This window comes from Engystomops pustulosus, chromosome 7 (assembly GCF_040894005.1).
Source record: "Engystomops pustulosus chromosome 7, aEngPut4.maternal, whole genome shotgun sequence".
Taxonomy (NCBI): Eukaryota; Metazoa; Chordata; class Amphibia; order Anura; family Leptodactylidae; genus Engystomops; species Engystomops pustulosus.
The window spans coordinates 135329703-135342368 of record NC_092417.1 but is presented as its reverse complement, the minus strand read 5'-3'; the positions used below and the strand labels follow the sequence as shown (position 1 = coordinate 135342368).

Here is a 12666-nt window from a genome sequence, read left to right as displayed (position 1 = left end):
AAGCAGGTGTGATGACCACTACACTTTGAAACACAACACTTAAGCAGTGTTTTAATTGACCGTTGTTGTACACAGGTGTTTTATGATCTTCCGAAAAGACAATGCAACTTTCTTCTAGAGAATCCTGTTCAGAAGGATATGACCATGGTTTTTAGTGGGGATGAAAACTTGAACATTTCACTTGTAAATCAGACTAAATGACCACCACCATATGAATTCTAGATTGAAATATGTGATTTCATTTGTCTTTGCTTTAAATGGGTGTCTACTGAACATGAGAATTCTTACATAAAATATTTCATAAGGATAACCAAAAGTTAAAAATTAAACTATGGTTTCACTGGGGATTGAACCCAGGACCTTCTGCGTGTAAAGCAGACATGATGACCACTACACTATGAAACCCACCACAGGTCAGTTGGTTTGGATGACAGCTGCAGAAAACGGTTGTCCACTGATCTTTCAAAACACAATATAATTTTCTTCTAAAGAAACCTGTTCAAAAAGATGTGCTCATAAGTGATAAAAAGTAGGACAATCTAACTGTAAATCAGACAAATTGACTGCTACCATATGAATTACAGATTGTAATATGTCATTTCAATTGTCTTTCGTTTAAATGGGTGGCCATGGAATTTGAGTATGCTTACATATAATTGTTTTTCAAAAATAACCAATGGTTAAAGATTAAGCCCTTGGTTTCACTGGGGATTGAACCCAGGACCTTCTGCGTGTAAAGCAGATGTGATGACCACTACACTATGAAACCCAACTTGTCCCTATGTTTTTCATTGACCGTTGCAGTACATGGGTGTCTCCTGATCATTCCAAAATCATACATTGTAATTTTCTTCAACAGACGCATGTTCAAAAGGATAATCCCATAGCAGATGTAATGACCACTTCCAAATAAATTATTGTTTGAAATGTGTCATTTCATTTCTTTTTCCTTCAAATGGGTATCTACAGAACATTAGAATGCTTCGAAAGAAAATTTATTGAGGATAACCAAGGGTTAATGACTCTGGCTTTCATTTGACTTAGGATAGATCTCAGGACATACTGAATGAAAAGCAGGTGTGATGACCACTACACTTTGAAACACAACACTTAAGCAGTGTTTTAATTGGCCGTTGTTGTACACAGGTGTTTTATGATCTTCCGAAAAGACAATGCAACTTTCTTCTAGAGAATCCTGTTCAGAAGGATATGACCATGGTTTTTAGTGGGGATGAAAACTTGAACATTTCACTTGTAAATCAGACTAAATGACCACCACCATATGAATTCTAGATTGAAATATGTGATTTCATTTGTCTTTGCTTTAAATGGGTGTCTACTGAACATGAGAATTCTTACATAAAATATTTCATAAGGATAACCAAAAGTTAAAAATTAAACTATGGTTTCACTGGGGATTGAACCCAGGACCTTCTGCGTGTAAAGCAGACGTGATGACCACTACACTATGAAACCCACCACAGATCAGTTGGATTGGATGACAGCTGCAGAAAACGGTTGTCCACTGATCTTTCAAAACACAATATAATTTTCTTCTAAAGAAACCTGTTCAAAAAGATGTGCTCATAAGTGATAAAAAGTAGGACAATCTAACTGTAAATCAGACAAATTGACTGCTACCATATGAATTACAGATTGTAATATGTCATTTCAATTGTCTTTCGTTTAAATGGGTGGCCATGGAATTTGAGTATGCTTACATATAATTGTTTTTCAAAAATAACCAATGGTTAAAGATTAAGCCCTTGGTTTCACTGAGGATTGAACCCAGGACCTTCTGCGTGTAAAGCAGATGTGATGACCACTACACTATGAAACCCAACTTGTCCCTATGTTTTTCATTGACCGTTGCAGTACATGGGTGTCTCCTGATCATTCCAAAATCATACATTGTAATTTTCTTCAACAGACGCATGTTCAAAAGGATAATCCCATAGTTTTGGTGGGGATCAAAGTGAAGAGCTTCCACTTGCAAAGCAGATGTAATGACCACTTCCAAATAAATTATTGTTTGAAATGTGTCATTTCATTTCTTTTTCCTTCAAATGGGTATCTACAGAACATTAGAATGCTTCGAAAGAAAATTTATTGAGTATAACCAAGGGTTAATGACTCTGGCTTTCATTTGACTTAGGATAGATCTCAGGACATACTGAATGAAAAGCAGGTGTGATGACCACTACACTTTGAAACACAACACTTAAGCAGTGTTTTAATTGACCGTTGTTGTACACAGGTGTTTTATGATCTTCCGAAAAGACAATGCAACTTTCTTCTAGAGAATCCTGTTCAGAAGGATATGACCATGGTTTTTAGTGGGGATGAAAACTTGAACATTTTACTTGTAAATCAGACTAAATGACCACCACCATATGAATTCTAGATTGAAATATGTGATTTCATTTGTCTTTGCTTTAAATGGGTGTCTACTGAACATGAGAATTCTTACATAAAATATTTCATAAGGATAACCAAAAGTTAAAAATTAAACTATGGTTTCACTGGGGATTGAACCCAGGACCTTCTGTGTGTAAAGCAGACGTGATGGCCACTACACTATGAAACCCACCACAGGTCAGTTGGTTTGGATGACAGCTCCAGAAAACAGTTGTCCACTGATCTTTCAAAACACAATATAATTTTCTTCTAAAGAAACCTGTTCAAAAAGATGTGCTCATAAGTGATAAAAAGTAGAACAATCTAACTGTAAATCAGACAAATTGACTGCTACCATATGAATTACAGATTGTAATATGTCATTTCAATTGTCTTTCGTTTAAATGGGTGGCCATGGAATTTGAGTATGCTTACATATAATTGTTTTTCAAAAATAACCAATGGTTAAAGATTAAGCCCTTGGTTTCACTGGGGATTGAACCCAGGACCTTCTGCGTGTAAAGCAGATGTGATGACCACTACACTATGAAACCCAACTTGTCCCTATGTTTTTCATTGACCGTTGCAGTACATGGGTGTCTCCTGATCATTCCAAAATCATACATTGTAATTTTCTTCAACAGACGCATGTTCAAAAGGATAATCCCATAGCAGATGTACTGACCACTTCCAAATAAATTATTGTTTGAAATGTGTCATTTAATTTCTTTTTCCTTCAAATGGGTATCTACAGAACATTAGAATGCTTCGAAAGAAAATTTATTGAGGATAACCAAGGGTTAATGACTCTGGCTTTCATTTGACTTAGGATAGATCTCAGGACATACTGAATGAAAAGCAGGTGTGATGACCACTACACTTTGAAACACAACACTTAAGCAGTGTTTTAATTGACCGTTGTTGTACACAGGTGTTTTATGATCTTCCGAAAAGACAATGCAACTTTCTTCTAGAGAATCCTGTTCAGAAGGATATGACCATGGTTTTTAGTGGGGATGAAAACTTGAACATTTCACTTGTATATCAGACTTAATGACCACCACCATATGAATTCTAGATTGAAATATGTGATTTCATTTGTCTTTGCTTTAAATGGGTGTCTACTGAACATGAGAATTCTTACATAAAATATTTCATAAGGATAACCAAAAGTTAAAAATTAAACTATGGTTTCACTGGGGATTGAACCCAGGACCTTCTGTGTGTAAAGCAGACATGATGACCACTACACTATGAAACCCACCACAGATCAGTTGGATTGGATGACAGCTGCAGAAAACGGTTGTCCACTGATCTTTCAAAACACAATATAATTTTCTTCTAAAGAAACCTGTTCAAAAAGATGTGCTCATAAGTGATAAAAAGTAGGACAATCTAACTGTAAATCAGACAAATTGACTGCTACCATATGAATTACAGATTGTAATATGTCATTTCAATTGTCTTTCGTTTAAATGGGTGGCCATGGAATTTGAGTATGCTTACATATAATTGTTTTTCAAAAATAACCAATGGTTAAAGATTAAGCCCTTGGTTTCACTGGGGATTGAACCCAGGACCTTCTGCGTGTAAAGCAGACGTGATGACCACTACACTATGAAACCCAACTTGTCCCTATGTTTTTCATTGACCGTTGCAGTACATGGGTGTCTCCTGATCATTCCAAAATCATACATTGTAATTTTCTTCAACAGACGCATGTTCAAAAGGATAATCCCATAGTTTTGGTGGGGATCAAAGTGAAGAGCTTCCACTTGCAAAGCAGATGTAATGACCACTTCCAAATAAATAATTGTTTGAAATGTGTCATTTCATTTCTTTTTCCTTCAAATGGGTATCTACAGAACATTAGAATGCTTCGAAAGAAAATTTATTGAGGATAACCAAGGGTTAATGACTCTGGCTTTCATTTGACTTAGGATAGATCTCAGGACATACTGAATGAAAAGCAGGTGTGATGACCACTACACTTTGAAACACAACACTTAATCAGTGTTTTAATTGACCGTTGTTGTACACAGGTGTTTTATGATCTTCCGAAAAGACAATGCAACTTTCTTCTAGAGAATCCTGTTCAGAAGGATATGACCATGGTTTTTAGTGGGGATGAAAACTTGAACATTTCACTTGTAAATCAGACTAAATGACCACCACCATATGAATTCTAGATTGAAATATGTGATTTCATTTGTCTTTGCTTTAAATGGGTGTCTACTGAACATGAGAATTCTTACATAAAATATTTCATAAGGATAACCAAAAGTTAAAAATTAAACTATGGTTTCACTGGGGATTGAACCCAGGACCTTCTGCGTGTAAAGCAGACGTGATGACCACTACACTATGAAACCCACCACAGATCAGTTGGATTGGATGACAGCTGCAGAAAACGGTTGTCCACTGATCTTTCAAAACACAATATAATTTTCTTCTAAAGAAACCTGTTCAAAAAGATGTGCTCATAAGTGATAAAAAGTAGGACAATCTAACTGTAAATCAGACAAATTGACTACTACCATATGAATTACAGATTGTAATATGTCATTTCAATTGTCTTTCGTTTAAATGGGTGGCCATGGAATTTGAGTATGCTTACATATAATTGTTTTTCAAAAATAACCAATGGTTAAAGATTAAGCCCTTGGTTTCACTGGGGATTGAACCCAGGACCTTCTGCGTGTAAAGCAGATGTGATGACCACTACACTATGAAACCCAACTTGTCCCTATGTTTTTCATTGACCGTTGCAGTACATGGGTGTCTCCTGATCATTCCAAAATCATACATTGTAATTTTCTTAAACAGACGCATGTTCAAAAGGATAATCCCATAGTTTTGGTGGGGATCAAAGTGAAGAGCTTCCACTTGCAAAGCAGATGTAATGACCACTTCCAAATAAATTATTGTTTGAAATGTGTCATTTCATTTCTTTTTCCTTCAAATGGGTATCCACAGAACATTAGAATGCTTCGAAAGAAAATTTATTGAGGATAACCAAGGGTTAATGACTCTGGCTTTCATTTGACTTAGGATAGATCTCAGGACATACTGAATGAAAAGCAGGTGTGATGACCACTACACTTTGAAACACAACACTTAAGCAGTGTTTTAATTGACCGTTGTTGTACACAGGTGTTTTATGATCTTCCGAAAAGACAATGCAACTTTCTTCTAGAGAATCCTGTTCAGAAGGATATGACCATGGTTTTTAGTGGGGATGAAAACTTGAACATTTTACTTGTAAATCAGACTAAATGACCACCACCATATGAATTCTAGATTGAAATATGTGATTTCATTTGTCTTTGCTTTAAATGGGTGTCTACTGAACATGAGAATTCTTACATAAAATATTTCATAAGGATAACCAAAAGTTAAAAATTAAACTATGGTTTCACTGGGGATTGAACCCAGGACCTTCTGTGTGTAAAGCAGACGTGATGGCCACTACACTATGAAACCCACCACAGGTCAGTTGGTTTGGATGACAGCTCCAGAAAACAGTTGTCCACTGATCTTTCAAAACACAATATAATTTTCTTCTAAAGAAACCTGTTCAAAAAGATGTGCTCATAAGTGATAAAAAGTAGAACAATCTAACTGTAAATCAGACAAATTGACTGCTACCATATGAATTACAGATTGTAATATGTCATTTCAATTGTCTTTCGTTTAAATGGGTGGCCATGGAATTTGAGTATGCTTACATATAATTGTTTTTCAAAAATAACCAATGGTTAAAGATTAAGCCCTTGGTTTCACTGGGGATTGAACCCAGGACCTTCTGCGTGTAAAGCAGATGTGATGACCACTACACTATGAAACCCAACTTGTCCCTATGTTTTTCATTGACCGTTGCAGTACATGGGTGTCTCCTGATCATTCCAAAATCATACATTGTAATTTTCTTCAACAGACGCATGTTCAAAAGGATAATCCCATAGCAGATGTAATGACCACTTCCAAATAAATTATTGTTTGAAATGTGTCATTTCATTTCTTTTTCCTTCAAATGGGTATCTACAGAACATTAGAATGCTTCGAAAGAAAATTTATTGAGGATAACCAAGGGTTAATGACTCTGGCTTTCATTTGACTTAGGATAGATCTCAGGACATACTGAATGAAAAGCAGGTGTGATGACCACTACACTTTGAAACACAACACTTAAGCAGTGTTTTAATTGACCGTTGTTGTACACAGGTGTTTTATGATCTTCCGAAAAGACAATGCAACTTTCTTCTAGAGAATCCTGTTCAGAAGGATATGACCATGGTTTTTAGTGGGGATGAAAACTTGAACATTTCACTTGTAAATCAGACTAAATGACCACCACCATATGAATTCTAGATTGAAATATGTGATTTCATTTGTCTTTGCTTTAAATGGGTGTCTACTGAACATGAGAATTCTTACATAAAATATTTCATAAGGATAACCAAAAGTTAAAAATTAAACTATGGTTTCACTGGGGATTGAACCCAGGACCTTCTGCGTGTAAAGCAGACGTGATGACCACTACACTATGAAACCCACCACAGATCAGTTGGATTGGATGACAGCTGCAGAAAACGGTTGTCCACTGATCTTTCAAAACACAATATAATTTTCTTCTAAAGAAACCTGTTCAAAAAGATGTGCTCATAAGTGATAAAAAGTAGGACAATCTAACTGTAAATCAGACAAATTGACTACTACCATATGAATTATAGATTGTAATATGTCATTTCAATTGTCTTTCGTTTAACCCCTTAACGCTGAAGCCACTTTTCACCTTCCTGACACGGCCCATTTTTTAAAATCTGACATGTGTCTATTTAAGTGGTTATAACTTTGGAACGCTTTAACATATCCAGTTGATTTTGAGATTGTTTTTTCGTGACACATTGTACTTCATGTTGGTTGAGAAATTTAATCAATATGTTTAGTATTTATTTATGAAATAAATGGAAATTTGGCAAAAATTTTGAAAAAAACAATGTTTTCCAAATTCAAAATTTTCTACTTTTTGGAAAGTTGGTCATATCACTAAAATAACTTGATAACTAACATTTTCCATATGTCTGCTTTAACTTGGCATCATTTTTCAAACATCTTTTCCTTTTTTTAGGATGTTAGGAGGCTTATAACTTTAGGTGCAATTTTTCAGATTTTCACGAAATTCATCAAAACCTACTTTTGGAGGGTCAATTTAGTTAGAAGGGACTTTATAAGGCCTACATGACAGAAAACCCCCACAAATGACACCATTTTAGAAACTACACCCCTCAAAATATTCTAAACAACCTTTGGGAATTTTGTTAACCCTATGAGCGTTTCATGAGGGTGAAAGATAAATAAAAGTGAAATTAGAGAAATGTAATTTTATCTTACTATAGATTCATTGAACACTAAAATTTGCACCTTCACAATGGGTTAAAAAGGAAAATGCATTTTACAATGTTTTGGGCAATTACTCCTGAGTATGCCAATACCCATTTTGTCACTGTACCCTGCTGTACGGGCTCAGGGGGGCACTTGGAATGGAAAGAGCGTTGTTTCGATTTTGGAGGGTAAATATGGCTGAAAAAGTTTTCATGTGTCAGGATGCATTTGGAGAGCCATAATGGTACCAAAACAGAGGAAAGCCCCAACAAGAGACACCATTTTGGAAAGTACACCCCTTGGAGAGTTTAGCAAGGTGTAATTTGTGTATTTGCCCCAACAGGTGTTTGATTCAATCAGGCCCCAAAAGGGAAAAAAGGTGAAAATTATCTCAAAAAAGTCACTTTTACCCCAAATTTTTGTAAGCCACAAGGGATAAAATATGAAACAACCCCCATAAATGTGTAAAACTATTTCTCCTAAGCACAGAATTGCACCACTTTTGCATATAAAGTGTTGTATGGGTACACAGTAGGGCTCAGAAGGGAAAGAGGGGCTTTGGCCTTTTAGAAGCCAGATTTGACAATCATCCTTTACATGTGTCAGGATGCATTTGGAGAGCCCTAGTGGTACCAAAACAGAGGGGAACCCCAACAAGTGTCACCATTTTGGAAAGTGCACCCTTTGGAGAATTTAGCAAGGTGTAATATGTGTATTTTCCCCTACAGGTGTTTGCTTCAATTAGGTCCCTAAAAGGAAAAATATGAACATTTTCCCAAAAAAGTCACTTTTACGGCTAATTTTTGTATCCCATAAGGCATTAAAGATGAAACAACCCCAAAAAATGTGTACTAGCATTTCTCCCGAGTATAAAATTGCCCCACACATGCAAATAAAATGTTGTATGGGTACGCAGTGAAGCTCAGAAGGGAAAGAGGGGCGTTGGCCTTTTAGAAGCCAAATTTGACAGTCATCCTTTACATGTGTCAGGATGCATTTAGAGAGCCGTAGTGGTACCAAAACAGAGGGGAACCCCAACAAGTGTCACCATTTTGGAAAGCACACCCCTTAGAGAATTTAGCAAGGTGTAATATGTGTATTTGTCCATAAAGTTGCTTGATTTAATTAGGACTTAAATAGGAAAAAGGTGAAAATTTTCTTATTAAGGTCATTGTACCCCTAATTTTTTATAGCCACAAGGGATAAAAATATGTAATAAACCCCCAAAATGTGTAAACCTATTTCTCTCGAGTGTAGAAGTACCCCACATGTGTATATAAAATATTGTATGGGCGCACAGTAAAAGGGAAGGGGGATGTTTGCCTTTTATAAGCCAAATTTGACAGAAATGTTTGACATGCATTTAGAGAACCCTAGTGGTATAAAACGGATAAGAATCCGAAAAGTGACCCTAATCTTTGAATGCACACCCCTTAGAGAATTTTGCAATGTGTAATATATGTATTTGCCCCTACAGGTGAATGATCCAATTAGGCCCTAAACATTAAAAAGGTGAAAATTTTCCTATAAATGTCACTTTACCCCTAATTTTTGTAAGCCACAAGGGATAATAAATGAAATAACCCCAAAAAAGGTGTAAAACTATTTCTCACAAGTGTAGAAGTACCCCACATGTGCATATAAAATACTTTATGGGCGCACAGTAGAGGAAAAGAGGGATGTTTTGTCTTTTAGTGGCCAAATTTGACAGAAATCCTTCACATGTGTCAGGATACATTTGGAGAGCCGTAGTGGTACCAAAACAGAGGAAAACCTGAAAAGTGACCCTAATTGTTGAATATACACCCCTTGGGGAATATAGCAAGGTGTAATATGTGGTGTAGGGTAATACACGTGGTGAAATGAGCATTTTGAACATATAGGTGATGTGCAATGGAGTCCAAGATGGAAATTGCAATTATTTCTGGAAAGTTCAGTGCCCGTTATGTGGCGCCCCTATAATCGAGGGGTATAGGGAGCAACGTGACCTAACAGTTGTTACAATTATTCATTTTACCTAAATGAATTCACAACAGGTTGGGGCGTAAATTGTGAATATGTTGCGTATAAGGAGATGGAATATACCAAGGGACCAACTAAACGTTTGTCACTCTGGAGTTGTCGCAGGTCTCTTAGTAGTGTGTAGTGTCCATCCTAACTCCTCTTTTGGAACAGACTCTTTATTGAAGCAGCAGAATTCACCGGGAAAATGCTGTCCTGGCAAAACACAGGAACACCTAAACCAGAGCGACTGGGGCCCCGTCCTTCTTGTCCCAATATTAGTTTCCTAATACCTTCCTCTTGAAAACGGAGAAATGATACGGCAGGACCTGCACATTGGAACAGCTCGTAAGAGTTGTACAGCATAATCTGTACAATGTGCACGGCCAGCGCTTTTGTACCATATCTTCGTTTTCCGTAGGGAAATTATCGCCAAGTGTTGCTCTTATTCACCCTAGCGATGCCCATTGTGACGAATATTGCTGCTTTTGGCTGGACCAAATCGACCAGCCAATAGCGGCAAACATGGACAGAGGGGGGCAACAAAACCCCTCTGGACCGCAAGGCAAAATTGGTGGCTGTCAGGAACAGCCGCCACCCTGCCCCGATCACCGTGTCTACAGACATGGTGATCAGAATTACTGACGTCATAAGTAAATTCGCTGCTATTGGCTGGTCTGAATTGATGAGCCAATAGCAGCGATCATGTGGGTGGGACGTAACCCTTCTGTTCCATGGGGCAGGATGGATGGCTGTCAGGAACAGCCGCCATCTTGCCCCAATCACTGTGTCTGAACCGTGTTGGCAAGTCGCTACCCGCTGCACCGTTCTATAACAACGCTCGTTGGGAATAGGCTATACAATCTTTATTTATTTTTTAAGCAATTTAGACAAATAAGGGCTTATTTTTTGCGAGACGAGATGCACTGTAAAAAAACCTTCATTTTAGTGGGTTTTTAGTTTGTTGAAGCAATTTTATTAACTCTTTACGTGAGGAGGAAAATAAAATCATCAATTCTTGTTTTGGATTTTTAGCATTTTTTTTGGGGGGTGTTCACTGTAGCATAACAATAATATATTATCTTTATTCTATGGATCACTACGATTACGGTGATACCTCATTTATATAGTTTTGTTTATATTTGTCCAATTTTATTGAAGGAAAACTAGAATAGAAAAAATTGCATTTGTTTTAGTATTGCCATTTTTATAGCAGCATAACTATAGTATTTTTTTATTGACAGAGCTGGTTGTGAGCTTATTTTTTGCGTGACAAGTTGTTCTTTTCAGTGGTATCATTTTGGTGCTTGTAACTTTTTCGGATCACTTTTTAGAACATTTTTTGTAAAGCAATTTGATGAAAAGTTTTAATTTTTGGCACGTTTTTTGGGTTTTTTTTCTACCACGTTCACCGAGCAGGTCCAATTATGATTAGGATTTATTGTACATATTGTTACGGACGCAGCGATACCAAATAAGTGGGGTTTTTTTGTGATTTAGTGTTTTTTTATACTTTATTACTTGTGTACATGGAAATGTGGTGTTTGGGGGGACTTTCACTTTCTTTTATTATTTATTTTTATTTAAAAAAACTTTATTTATGTTTTAACTTTTTTTTTACAGTAATTGACATCTTAGCTTGAACAAGTGATCTTCTGATCACTTGTTCAAGCTCTTTTACAGGTTACACAGTGCAATACAGAAGTATTGCACTGTGTAATGTAAGACACTGAGCATGCTGCGCATGCCCAGTGTCTTACAGCCGGGTCCTGCCAGGAGGCACGGACCCGGCACCAGGAGGAAGATCGCGCAGCCCCGGGCACCGGCAGTCCCGGGGCTGCGATCGGAGCTGCGGACCCCCCCGGTAAGCGCCGCGGGGGGGTCCGATTCACTTAAAATCCTTTTTAAATGCCTCTAACACGCCGCGGTCAGCGCGACCGCGGCGTGTTAGGGGTTAACACCCGCGATCGGAGAAATCTCCGATCGCGGGTGTTAGAGGCGGGTGTAGGCTATAATATGTAGCCGACACCCGCAGCTTCTGGCGCCGGCTCCGTTCAGGAGCCGGCGCCAGAAGCTTGACGTAATACTACTGCATTTTGCGGGAACGCACCTCCCGCCATGCAGTACTATTACGTCAAATGTCGGAAAAGGGGTTAAATGGGTGGCCATGGAATTTGAGTATGCTTACATACAATTGTTTTTTAAAAATAACCAATGGTTAAAGCTTAAGCCCTTGGTTTCACTGGGGATTGAACCCAGGACCTTCTGCGTGTAAAGCAGATGTGATGACCACTACACTATGAAACCCAACTTGTCCCTATGTTTTTCATTGACCGTTGCAGTACATGGGTGTCTCCTGATCATTCCAAAATCATACATTGTAATTTTCTTCAACAAACGCATGTTCAAAAGGATAATCCCATAGTTTTGGTGGGGATCAAAGTGAAGAGCTTCCACTTGCAAAGCAGATGTAATGACCACTTCCAAATAAATTATTGTTTGAAATGTGTCATTTCATTTCTTTTTCCTTCAAATGGGTATCTACAGAACATTAGAATGCTTCGAAAGAAAATTTATTGAGGATAACCAAGGGTTAATGACTCTGGCTTTCATTTGACTTAGGATAGATCTCAGGACATACTGAATGAAAAGCAGGTGTGATGACCACTACACTTTGAAACACAACACTTAAGCAGTGTTTTAATTGACCGTTGTTGTACACAGGTGTTTTATGATCTTCCGAAAAGACAATGCAACTTTCTTCTAGAGAATCCTGTTCAGAAGGATATGACCATGGTTTTTAGTGGGGATGAAAACTTGAACATTTCACTTGTATATCAGACTAAATGACCACAACCATATGAATTCTATATTGAAATATGT

At 37.4% G+C, this 12666-nt stretch overlaps 10 non-coding genes across 10 annotated transcripts; all 10 read right to left on the bottom strand.

Moving 5' to 3' along the window:
* Positions 1–332: 332 nt before the first annotated feature.
* On the bottom strand, positions 333–405 carry TRNAV-UAC (transfer RNA valine (anticodon UAC)). The gene has a single exon. It is a non-coding gene; the product is annotated as a tRNA-Val (tRNA).
* A 291-nt stretch (positions 406–696) lies between these two features.
* TRNAV-UAC (transfer RNA valine (anticodon UAC)) lies at positions 697–769 on the bottom strand. The gene has a single exon. It is a non-coding gene; the product is annotated as a tRNA-Val (tRNA).
* A 634-nt stretch (positions 770–1403) lies between these two features.
* On the bottom strand, positions 1404–1476 carry TRNAV-UAC (transfer RNA valine (anticodon UAC)). The gene has a single exon. It is a non-coding gene; the product is annotated as a tRNA-Val (tRNA).
* A 1402-nt stretch (positions 1477–2878) lies between these two features.
* Positions 2879–2951, bottom strand: TRNAV-UAC (transfer RNA valine (anticodon UAC)). The gene has a single exon. It is a non-coding gene; the product is annotated as a tRNA-Val (tRNA).
* A 998-nt stretch (positions 2952–3949) lies between these two features.
* TRNAV-UAC (transfer RNA valine (anticodon UAC)) lies at positions 3950–4022 on the bottom strand. The gene has a single exon. It is a non-coding gene; the product is annotated as a tRNA-Val (tRNA).
* Positions 4023–4696: 674 nt separating this feature from the next.
* On the bottom strand, positions 4697–4769 carry TRNAV-UAC (transfer RNA valine (anticodon UAC)). The gene has a single exon. It is a non-coding gene; the product is annotated as a tRNA-Val (tRNA).
* Positions 4770–5060: 291 nt separating this feature from the next.
* TRNAV-UAC (transfer RNA valine (anticodon UAC)) lies at positions 5061–5133 on the bottom strand. Its single transcript has one exon. It is a non-coding gene; the product is annotated as a tRNA-Val (tRNA).
* A 1038-nt stretch (positions 5134–6171) lies between these two features.
* TRNAV-UAC (transfer RNA valine (anticodon UAC)) lies at positions 6172–6244 on the bottom strand. The gene has a single exon. It is a non-coding gene; the product is annotated as a tRNA-Val (tRNA).
* A 634-nt stretch (positions 6245–6878) lies between these two features.
* TRNAV-UAC (transfer RNA valine (anticodon UAC)) lies at positions 6879–6951 on the bottom strand. The gene has a single exon. It is a non-coding gene; the product is annotated as a tRNA-Val (tRNA).
* Positions 6952–12017: 5066 nt separating this feature from the next.
* TRNAV-UAC (transfer RNA valine (anticodon UAC)) lies at positions 12018–12090 on the bottom strand. Its single transcript has one exon. It is a non-coding gene; the product is annotated as a tRNA-Val (tRNA).
* Between the last annotated feature and the right edge of the window lie 576 nt (positions 12091–12666).